At 38.4% G+C, this 9,963-nt stretch overlaps 1 protein-coding gene across 1 annotated transcript in view; it reads left to right on the top strand.

Annotated features, from left to right (window-relative positions):
* The window catches only part of ATPAF1 (ATP synthase mitochondrial F1 complex assembly factor 1), a 479,750-nt gene that overhangs the window by 223,594 nt on the left and 246,193 nt on the right, over positions 1-9,963 (top strand). The gene's annotated exons all lie outside the window — the stretch shown is intronic.

The following is a 9,963-nucleotide window of genomic DNA, read 5'->3' as shown; positions in this document are numbered from 1 at the left end:
TCATGGCTTTATGGTATTCTGTAGTATGAATGTACTATAATTTATTTAACTATTTTCCTTATTGGGCATTTAAGTTATTTCTAGTTTTTTAAAAACAGGTTTGTTGGCCATTTATGTTTATATTTGTTTTGTTCTCTGTGATTTGTCTGTACACTGTTTATGCTTGTTTTTCTGTGGAATTGTCTTTTTCTTATTGATTGTTATGGGTTCTTTATATATTATGGATAATAATCCTTGATTATAACTATTTTTTGTAATTTTTCCCATTCTGTCACTTTTCATAAAAAAATGTATTCATGATGTCTTTTACTATATAAAACCTTTTAAATTTTCATGAAGTAAGATACTTATATTTTTTAAGGTTTCTGGGTTTTGAGCCCTGGATAAGAAAGCCTTTATCTAGAATATTATATATTCTGCATATTTTCCTGGTGGTAATCTTGTACAGCCTAAAGGGAAATGTCTTCATAATTTCCAGATTCATCACTCATTTGAGCCTAATCAGAAATTTAGACTTGTCTTTAAGTGCAGGAGGAGGCCTTTGAAGGGCTTTCATCAGGTGAGATACGAGGTGAAGTACATTTTAAGCAAGTTTTACATCCATTATACGGAGAATAAGTAAGTGCATTAGAAGGGGCAAGAGTGGGGAAACAGGGAAACCAGTTAGGAAGCTGTTGCAATGTACAGAGGAGAGATGGTGGTGGCTTGGCAAGGGTGAAGTTGAAGGGAAATGAATGTGAAATGGATTTGGGTGGCATTTGGTAAAGAAGCTAGGACTCATTAATTGGAAATAGGTGGTTAGGGACTGGGAGAAATCTAAGATTAGGAAGACTAACCAAAGATATCCTATTTGATTATAGGAACAGTTTTGACAGTACTTGTGACTGGTTTGCTCTCACTATGTAGTCATCAGTACTTTGCCTTGCTGGACATTTTGGTTATGACTAAATCCTATAGTAAAAGTGGTGTAGGCCCCTGAGGCATCTAATAAGGAGAGAGGCTAAGTATGAGAAAGAAGGTAGCTTGTGAGACCAAGAATTCCCTTAACCACATAGAAGAGTCACCATGCTTAGTGTGACAAAACTCATATCCTGCCAAGAGTTTATGAGGGGATAGAGAGGATTCAGTTCTCAAAGGTAGTGGCCTCAAATACCCCATATAAAAATATCTGGCAGGGTTCAAATAACTGATATAGATCCTATTTTCCTGTTGCCTTCTCTGTGTCCATATGCACTATTTGGAAAGATAACTGTATTAGCCTATTTTCACACCACTATAGAGATACTACCCAAGACTGGGTTATTTATAAAGAAAAGAGGTTTGACTCACAGTTCGGCATGGCTGGGGAGGCCTCAGGAAACTTACAACCATGGGAAAAGGGGAAGCAGGAACGTTTTACATGGCAGTAGGTGACAGAGCTAGCATTTGAAGAAGGAACCATCAAACACTTATAAAACCCTCAGATCTCCGGGTACTCACTATCACAAGCACAGCATGGAGGAAACTACCTCCATGATCCAGTCACCTCCCTCCCTCCACATGTGGAGATTACAGGTCCTTCCCTCAACACATGGGGATTACAGTGAGATTTGGGTGGGGATACAGAGCCAAACCATATCAATCACCAATAATTGGGGGCCGCTTTCCCTGACCACCAGTTTAATTTGTAACCTATGTCCAGCGCTTTAGCATGGAGTAAGGGTAAGTGGAAGCCTACAGCCCCTATGGTCATGTGTGCTTGGTGCATTCTAGAACTTACAGCAATAATTATATTTGTGGTGAGCCTTGCCATTTTCTTTATAAATTAACTCAGATGGCCCGCGGGAAATTTGAATGACTCTTGATTACTGAACTGTAAATGATGTGACACCCTTCCTAGTCAATACTACCCTTTATACTGCTTCTATTTTAAAGGACACATCCCAGTCCATGTTTAAAACATAAGCTATTTGTGGCAAAGGTGACTCAACGTCCCTTGAACATCCTTTCTCCACTCCTACAGAAATAGAAATGTTAGCTGAGCTCGTGGTTGCCATAATTCCCGGCGTCTCTTTCAATGAGATGTGTCATGTGACTAGATTTTGAGCAGAACTGTGAGCAGAAGTGATGTGTACAACAGCCAGCTAATATCTTCAAAAGGAAAAGTACATGCCTTCCCTTTTGCTTTTATCTCCTTCCCACTTTCGTAAAGGTGACTGGTGGTAGGAGCTAGAGCAGCTATCTTAGATCTTTCACTGAAAGCCATATATTCAAAAGAGCAGGACAACAGTGTAGAAGGAGCCTAGGTGCCAGGATGACCTTGTAGAGCAAACTACTTGACTACCTCTGGACCATCTAACTTCGAAAGACGTTTATGTAGGAGACAAATGAATTATTATCTTGTTGAAACTCCTCTATACAGGACCTTTTTGTTAAAGTAAGCTGTCAGCTGTTACTGGTGTGATCAGTGCTTTCTTTTCATTTCCTGTCTATCCTGATAATCAAGATCGGTTTGCTTTTACTTGGTACAAACAGTATATTTCTACTGTTTGTTTCAGGGCTGTTTAAAATAACAATGGAAAATTGCTGGACAATACCTATATTGTTACTGATTTTTTCACTTAATAAAAGTTACCTCATTCCTTATCATGGTTTCATGGTATTCTGTAATGAGAATGTACTGTAATTTATTTAACTATTTTCCTTATTTAATATTTAAGTTATTTAAAATTTTAAAAACATTTGTTGGCCATTTATGTTTATCTTTGTATTGTTCTCTGTGATTTATCGGTACACTATGTTTGTTTTTCTATAGAGTTGTCTTTTTCTTACTGATTTTTATGAGTTCTTTATATATTGTGGATAATAATCCTTGGTTATAACTCTTCTTTGTGATTTTTTCCCATTCTGTTACTTTTTATAAAAACCGTTAAGAGGTATATGAGAAAAGAAAGGAGTAGTTTTCATTACCAAATATCCAGTTGTAAACCAGAAATGGAGGGGGTGGGCAAGCATCCTGAAGGAGCCACATAGGCTTGGACAAAATACTGTGACTCTTTCTTCTTGTTCCCTCAACTGGGAGGTGACACAGAAGCAAAAAAGAGTGCTCAGTTTCTTGAACAGTAACCTTAAACTTTTTCCATAAAGTAGAATATGTCCAACCAAGTTGCCAGTTATATCAAGTGTTGTTTTTATTTTTTACCTTTTCTGAATCATAGACATTTTCCCAAATAGGAAGAATATCATGAATCTTCTCCAGAAACTTGTACATGCTCCTAGCACCAACAATGTGTCTATGATTTCATGGCATTGGTCAAGCATGAACCCATGTCTAGACCCAATTGAGAGCCCTTCCTCTGCCTAAGTATTAAGAACTTTGGCAATGTCCCTGTCTAGTAATGGAGGCACCCATTAGCTCAGGAAGCAAGTCATTTCATCCTTAGGCAGCTATCATTCACAAAAGTGTTTCAGAATACTGAACCCAAACCTTTCTTATGACTTTTGCCCATTGGCACACTCAAAATTTCTTTATAAATTGATAGTTTTCAGAGTTCTTTTATTACTTTTATATAATTGAATCTGTACCACCCGCCATGTGATGTATGTAGTATTATTGTTACACTCAAATCCAGATGAGTAAAGAGGAGTTCAACGAGATCAGGTGACATACCCAAGATCTCTCAGTCATTGAATAGCAGACCCAAAACTCTTGGAGCCTTGGCAACTATTTATGTATTTAGAGACAGTTCTCAGGTCTTTCTAAGTCCCCAGTGTTTTGGGTCTGTGGTGTTGGCAAGTCAGATGAAGGCTTTCACTAACATCCACTACCACAGAGTCAACATGTGGAGACCTGAGGGTGTTCATGGCAGTCACCCTGGAACCAACTGTCTTCTGCAGCTACTCCCACAAGCTAAATTTTAGAAAATTTGGGTTTTAGGGTTCAAGTCACATTTGATTTCAAATCCTGGCTCCACTTCCTAGTAGCTGAATAATCTCCATGAGCTGTAGTTTTCTCCTGTCAAACTGACCATAGCAACACTTCCTTCATAATGTTATTGAGAAGATGAAAGGAGAGTTCTTATGTAAAGGCATAGTATAGTGTCTGTTACAGAGTAGACATTCAATAAAGTTTTGTTTCCTTATGGGAGTCTGAGACATATCCTGCTGGCTTTATTTCCATATTTGTGGTTTCCTGTGTTATTTGCTATTTGAAAACAGCATCTTTATTGTTCTGATCTCTTTGGGGGCCAGGGAAATTTCTCTTTCTATTGGTTTAGAAGATACCATGGACAACTGTGCTCTTTTCTGCATCCAGAGAGACAAGATGGTGTCCCTTACCAGAAGGCATTGCCTTGATGCAATCTTTTGTCCAGTCTACCTAATTTGTTCAATTCCTCAAAGAAATTTTAAGTCTCTGGATCAGCATACATTTGAATGCTTAACATAATATTATAAAACATTTTAATGGAAATCATTCAATAGGAAAATAAAATAATCTAGAAAGAGTGTGTCAGTAAATGGGAAATCAATATTTAATTTTCAAAGATTCCATTCATGTGCATTTCCGAAATGCAGGGCTGGGATGGGGAAAGAACAGGAAGAGCTGCTAGTGATTGGTAGACACAGGTTATTTTATGTATTTTTTAAAAGAAGATGAGTTTTGTCTTCTTTACATGACATTCACTGTGGGGTCTGTAGTAGTAATTTATATGAATGCAACTCTTACATTTAAGGATCAGTGAGGAAAACGGAAACTGCAGTAGGTAGTTCAAACAGAGGAATATAACACAAGGAATTGTTTCTATAAGTGTTGGAAGACTGAAAAAGAAAAAAAAAAAAAAGCAACTGTGCTCAGCTATCTAAGGAGGGCACCCTGCATGGCAGCAACGAAACCATAAACAAAAACAAAGAATGAATGTTATTAAAGTCAGGAAAACATTCACATCTTGGAGAAAGAGGGGGTTTGTGATAGGAAGGCAGGCATGAGGTTTTTAGCAGTGCTAGTCATGTGCAATTTTTTCTTTTAAACCAGGTAGCAACTATATGGCTGTTTGTTAGACAACATTTTAAGCTGTACATCTGTTCCCTGTACTTTTTGAATGTGTTCTATGTTTCACCATTTTAAAAGTTTTTAAAACATGATCAGTTTGGTTTTATTAACACCATAAATACGCAGCATCTCAAGGATAATCATAATTGTGGGGTGGCAGTGTTTAAGGTTCAGAGATGGTGATAAGGAAGAGGGGTGTGAATTCTCTTTCATGTCAAGTGATTGAACAGCTTACTTGGGCAATCTAAGGTGGTAAAAGCTGGAGTCCTAAGAAGTCCATTTGCATCTTGGAGAAAGAGGGGTTTGTTATATTCCTGCCTTCTGTGACATAATTAAGGCAGGCAGACTATTCCTTCCACAATTGTACCATTGCCTGAAGTGAGGAAAGGAATAAAATAGGGCATACTGAATACTGTGTGACTGACACAATGTTTTTCTATATAAGAACTAGTGATAATCTTTAAATAACATAGGACTCTAGCCTGCACCCTTACCCTCCCAAATGCACACAGACTATCTCAATGCACAATAACTCACTGATACCAGAAGAGAGAAATAATCAAATGTATAAGAAGAAAATTCAGGATGAAATAGGCATACAGATCTTACCAGGTAATAGAAGATCTATCCCCTAGGAGTTCCCTGATTTCATCTCGGCATCTCTGCTGATGCTCAGGTACTTTGCCAAGCAGTAAAGGATCCAGGAGATAGCACTGGATGTGGTGTCATGTCCTGCGATCATGAACGTTTTCACTTCAGCCTGGAGATCTGCTTCAGAGAAGTCTTTGATGTTTTTGCTCTAAAAAATTACAGTGATGATCTTTATCAAAGCTGGCTATGGATTGTTATCTTTTTCAATTGTAGCAATGATGATACAAAAAGTGTTTTAAATTCAAAATTAATACAACTAATTTGGCATATATTTTTCTATTTTACTTTTTTTCAAACCTTAACAGAACACCAGGCAATGTAAAAAGAAATGACTCAACAGAATTCCACTGGCAGAATAAATCGAGAGTCCCACTGACATTCATATTTTTTGATTTATTAATTCTACTTAAAGGAATAAACTCTAAGAAAATTTTTAAAAATTGCACAAGAGATTTATGTACAAGAATGTTTAATACCATAGTCAAAAGAAGGGAAGACCGTAAGTGGCCAAAAATAGAGAAAGGTAAAATAAAGTATGGACCACCCATAAAATGGGACGTTATGTAGTAACTAAAATTATGTCTTTGAATAACTTCTTAATGATAAGGGAAAAGCTCATGATTTCATATTAGGTGAAAAGAGCAGTATTAGAAATGTATTACATAGGTATATGTGAGATAATAGTAATTTAAAAATATACAAGTTGAATAGACAAAATATTGAAGGAAAATAGTAGTATTACCAAATGGGATTGCAGGCAGTTTTAATTTCCTTTACTGTCTGTTTAATTTTGTTTAACAATTAATGTGTACTATTTTTCCACCAACAACAGGCAAGCCAAGAGCCAAATCATGAATGAGCTCCCATTCACAACTGCCACAAAAGAATAAAATATCTAGGAATATATCTAACAGGGGAAGTGAAGGACCTTTTCGAGAGGAACTACAAACCACTGCTCAAAGAAATCTGGGATGACACAAACAAGTGAGAAAACATTCCATGCTCTTGGGTAAGAAGAATCAATATCATGAAAATGGCCATATTGCCCAAAGCAATTTATAGATTCAATGCTGTTCCCCTTAAAGTACTACTGAGATTCTTCATAGAATTAGAAAATCTTTTAAAATTCATATGGGACTGGGTGCAGTGGCTCAAGCCTGTAATCCCAGCACTTTGGAAGGCCGAGGCAGGAGGATCACTTGAGGTCAAGAGTTCAAGACCAGCCTGGCCAACATGATGAAACCCCATCTCTACTAAAAATACAAAAATTAGCCAGGCATGATGGCTGGCATCTGTAATCCCAGCTACTCGGGAGGCTGAGACACAAGAATCACTTGAACCCGGGAGGTGGAGATTGCAGTGAGCTGGGAGCACACCGCTGCATTCCAGCTTAGGCAACAGAGTGACAGTCAGTCTCAAAAAAAAAAAAAAAAAAAAAAAAAATCATATGGAACCAAAAAGAGCCTGAATAGCCAAGACAATCCTAAGAAAACAAACAAACAAACAAAACAAAGCTGCAGGCCTCTTCAAGTTATACCACAAGACTACAGTAAGTAAAAAAGCATGGTACTGGTGCAAGAACAGACACAGAGACCAATTGAACAGAATAGGGAACCCAGAAATAAGACTGCACGCCTACAACCATCTGATCTTCAGCCAAGTCAACAATAACAAGCAATGGAAAAAGGATTCCCTATGTAATAAATCATGCTGGGAGAACTGGCTAGTCATATGGAAAAAATTGAAACTTCCTTATATTATGTGCAAAAATCAACTCAAGATAGATTAAAGACTTAAATGTAAAACCCAAAACTATAAAAACCCCAGACAAAAATCTAGGCAATACCATTCAGGACAAAGGCGTGGGCAAAGACTTCATGACAAAGATGCCAAAAGCAATACCATTTGACCCAATGATCCCATTACTGGGTGTATACCCAAAGGAATACAAATCATTCTATTATAAAGATAAGTGCACACATATGTTCACTGCAGCACTATTCACAATAGCAAAGACATGGAATCAACTTACATGCCCATCAATAACAGACTGGATAAAGAAAATGTGGTACATATACACCATGGAATACTATGCAGACATTAAAAGGAATGAGATCATGTCCTTTGCAGGGACATGGATGGAGCTAGAAGCCATTATCCTCAGAAAACTAACACAGGAAAAGAAAACCAAATACCACATGTTCTCACTTATAAGTGGGAGCTGAATGATGAGAACACATGGACACGGGGTGTAGGAACAACACACCTGGGGCCTGTTGGAGGGTGGGGGCTGGGAGGAGGGACAGCATCAGGAATAGCTGATGAGGCCAGGCATGGTGGCTCATGCCTGTAATTCCAGCACTTTGGGAGGCTGAGGTGGGCAGATCATTTGAGGTCAGGAGTTCGAGATCAGCCTGGCCAACATGGCGAAACCCGGTCTCTATTAAAAATACAAAAATATTAGCCAGGCCTGGTGGCAATGCCTGTAGTCCCTGCAACTCGGGAGGCTGAGGCAGGAGAATCGCTTGAACCCGGGAGGCAGAGTTTGCAGTGAGCCAAGATCGTGCCACTGTACTCCAGCCTGGGTGACAGAGTGAGGCTCCGTTGAAAAAAAAAAAAAAAGAATGAATGCTGGGCTTAATATCTAGATGATGGGATGGTCTGTACAGCAAACCACTATGGCACATGTTTACCTATGTAACAAACCTGCACATCCTGCACATGTACCCCTGAACTTAAGAGTTGGAAATCAAAAAGAAAAAAGATATTAACTAAAAATAAAAACAATGTGTGCTATTTTTTCTAATCAGAAAATGTGATTTTATTTTATTATTATTATTTTTAGAGTTGATGTCTTGCTCTGTCACACAGACTGGAGTGCAGTGGCATGATTAGCTTTGAATTCCTGTTCAAGTGATCCTCCCACCCCAGCCTCCAGAGTAGTTAGGCCTACAGGCACTGCTGCCACACCTGGATAATTTTTAAATTTTTTTTAGAGATGGGGTCTTGCTATGTTGCCCAGGCTTGTCTCAAACTCCTGGCCTCAGGTGACTCTCCCTCTGTCTCCTGAGTCACTGGATTACAGGTATGAGCCACCATGCTCAGCAGAAAATAAATTTTTTTTAACAAGTCATTAGTTCCTGGCAATTCTAGGTCACTTCCAAATCCACCTTATTTTGCAGTGCCCTGTTCTTAGTAGTCCTGGTTTAGGAAGACTTGTGTTTCACATGATAAAGGTAGCCAAAACAATGAAAGTTGAGTTCACAGAGTATTTATTTTTGTTCCCTCACGGAGTATTTATTTATTTTTGTTCCCTCACATAATTCAGCACAATTAAATTCAGCAAATATTTATTGAACACTTGGAGATGATGAAGGAAAATGATGATGTGAACACCATGTTCACATGGTGTCATCTGGTTCAATGGAAACGGCATGGGATTTGGACTGAACCAGAATTGTCTTAAATCCTGGCTTTGTTAGTTTTAGGCATGTCATCTTGAGCAGTTGACTTCACTTTTTGAGCCACCATTTCTCTTCCTTAAATAAAGATATTATTTATAATAAAGGTTGAAGGTGCTTGGCACACAAGTTCTGCCTTTAGCAGTTAGGAGTAAAATGTCTTCCATAGCCAAATTTTAGTCTCAATATCGTCCCATCAGCAGGAAAATAGCCACTCAGTTCCTTTGTTCTTTTAAGGCATCTAGTCTGTTTCCTATTAAAATGGTACTTAGTAAGGGGATTCTAAGTTTAGAAATTAATCAGAACCATTTTTCTAAGGTAAATGCAATTTGGCACATTGCCTCCATTAAAGGACGCTTGTGCAAAAATGACACAGTCTCTCATTTTTGGGGGAGCCAGGCAGATTACACAGGGCGTAGGAAGGCAAAAGAGGAAATACACAAGGTGGATAAGCTAAGGTTGTGTGGGTAAAGCATCACTTAGTTCATCCGGTTCCATAGCTCGGAGGACCACGCCTTTAACCATAGATGGCATATTTAACAGGGCACCGGGACCCAAGAACCAGGGAGGGAAAACAGCCAGAAGGATGCTCCCCTGTCTTGTCCTCCACCCTGGGTCATATGGAAAGGAAGGAGACTAAAAGAACTCTCACATCTTTTTCTAGATGGGTAACAGGTTATCTTCAGCTTGCACCCCTCTGGAGTGCACTCTGAGACACTGGAACTTCTTTAACCTCAGGACTTCAAGAAGAAAAGCAACTCATTTTCTTTTGCACAAGTGCATGGCATTTTTACTAAACCTTTGCAAACATTGTAAGACCAA

Source organism: Macaca thibetana, chromosome 1 (genome assembly GCF_024542745.1).
Source record: "Macaca thibetana thibetana isolate TM-01 chromosome 1, ASM2454274v1, whole genome shotgun sequence".
Classification (NCBI taxonomy): Eukaryota; Metazoa; Chordata; class Mammalia; order Primates; family Cercopithecidae; genus Macaca; species Macaca thibetana.
This window is presented reverse-complemented; position numbering and strand designations above follow the sequence as displayed.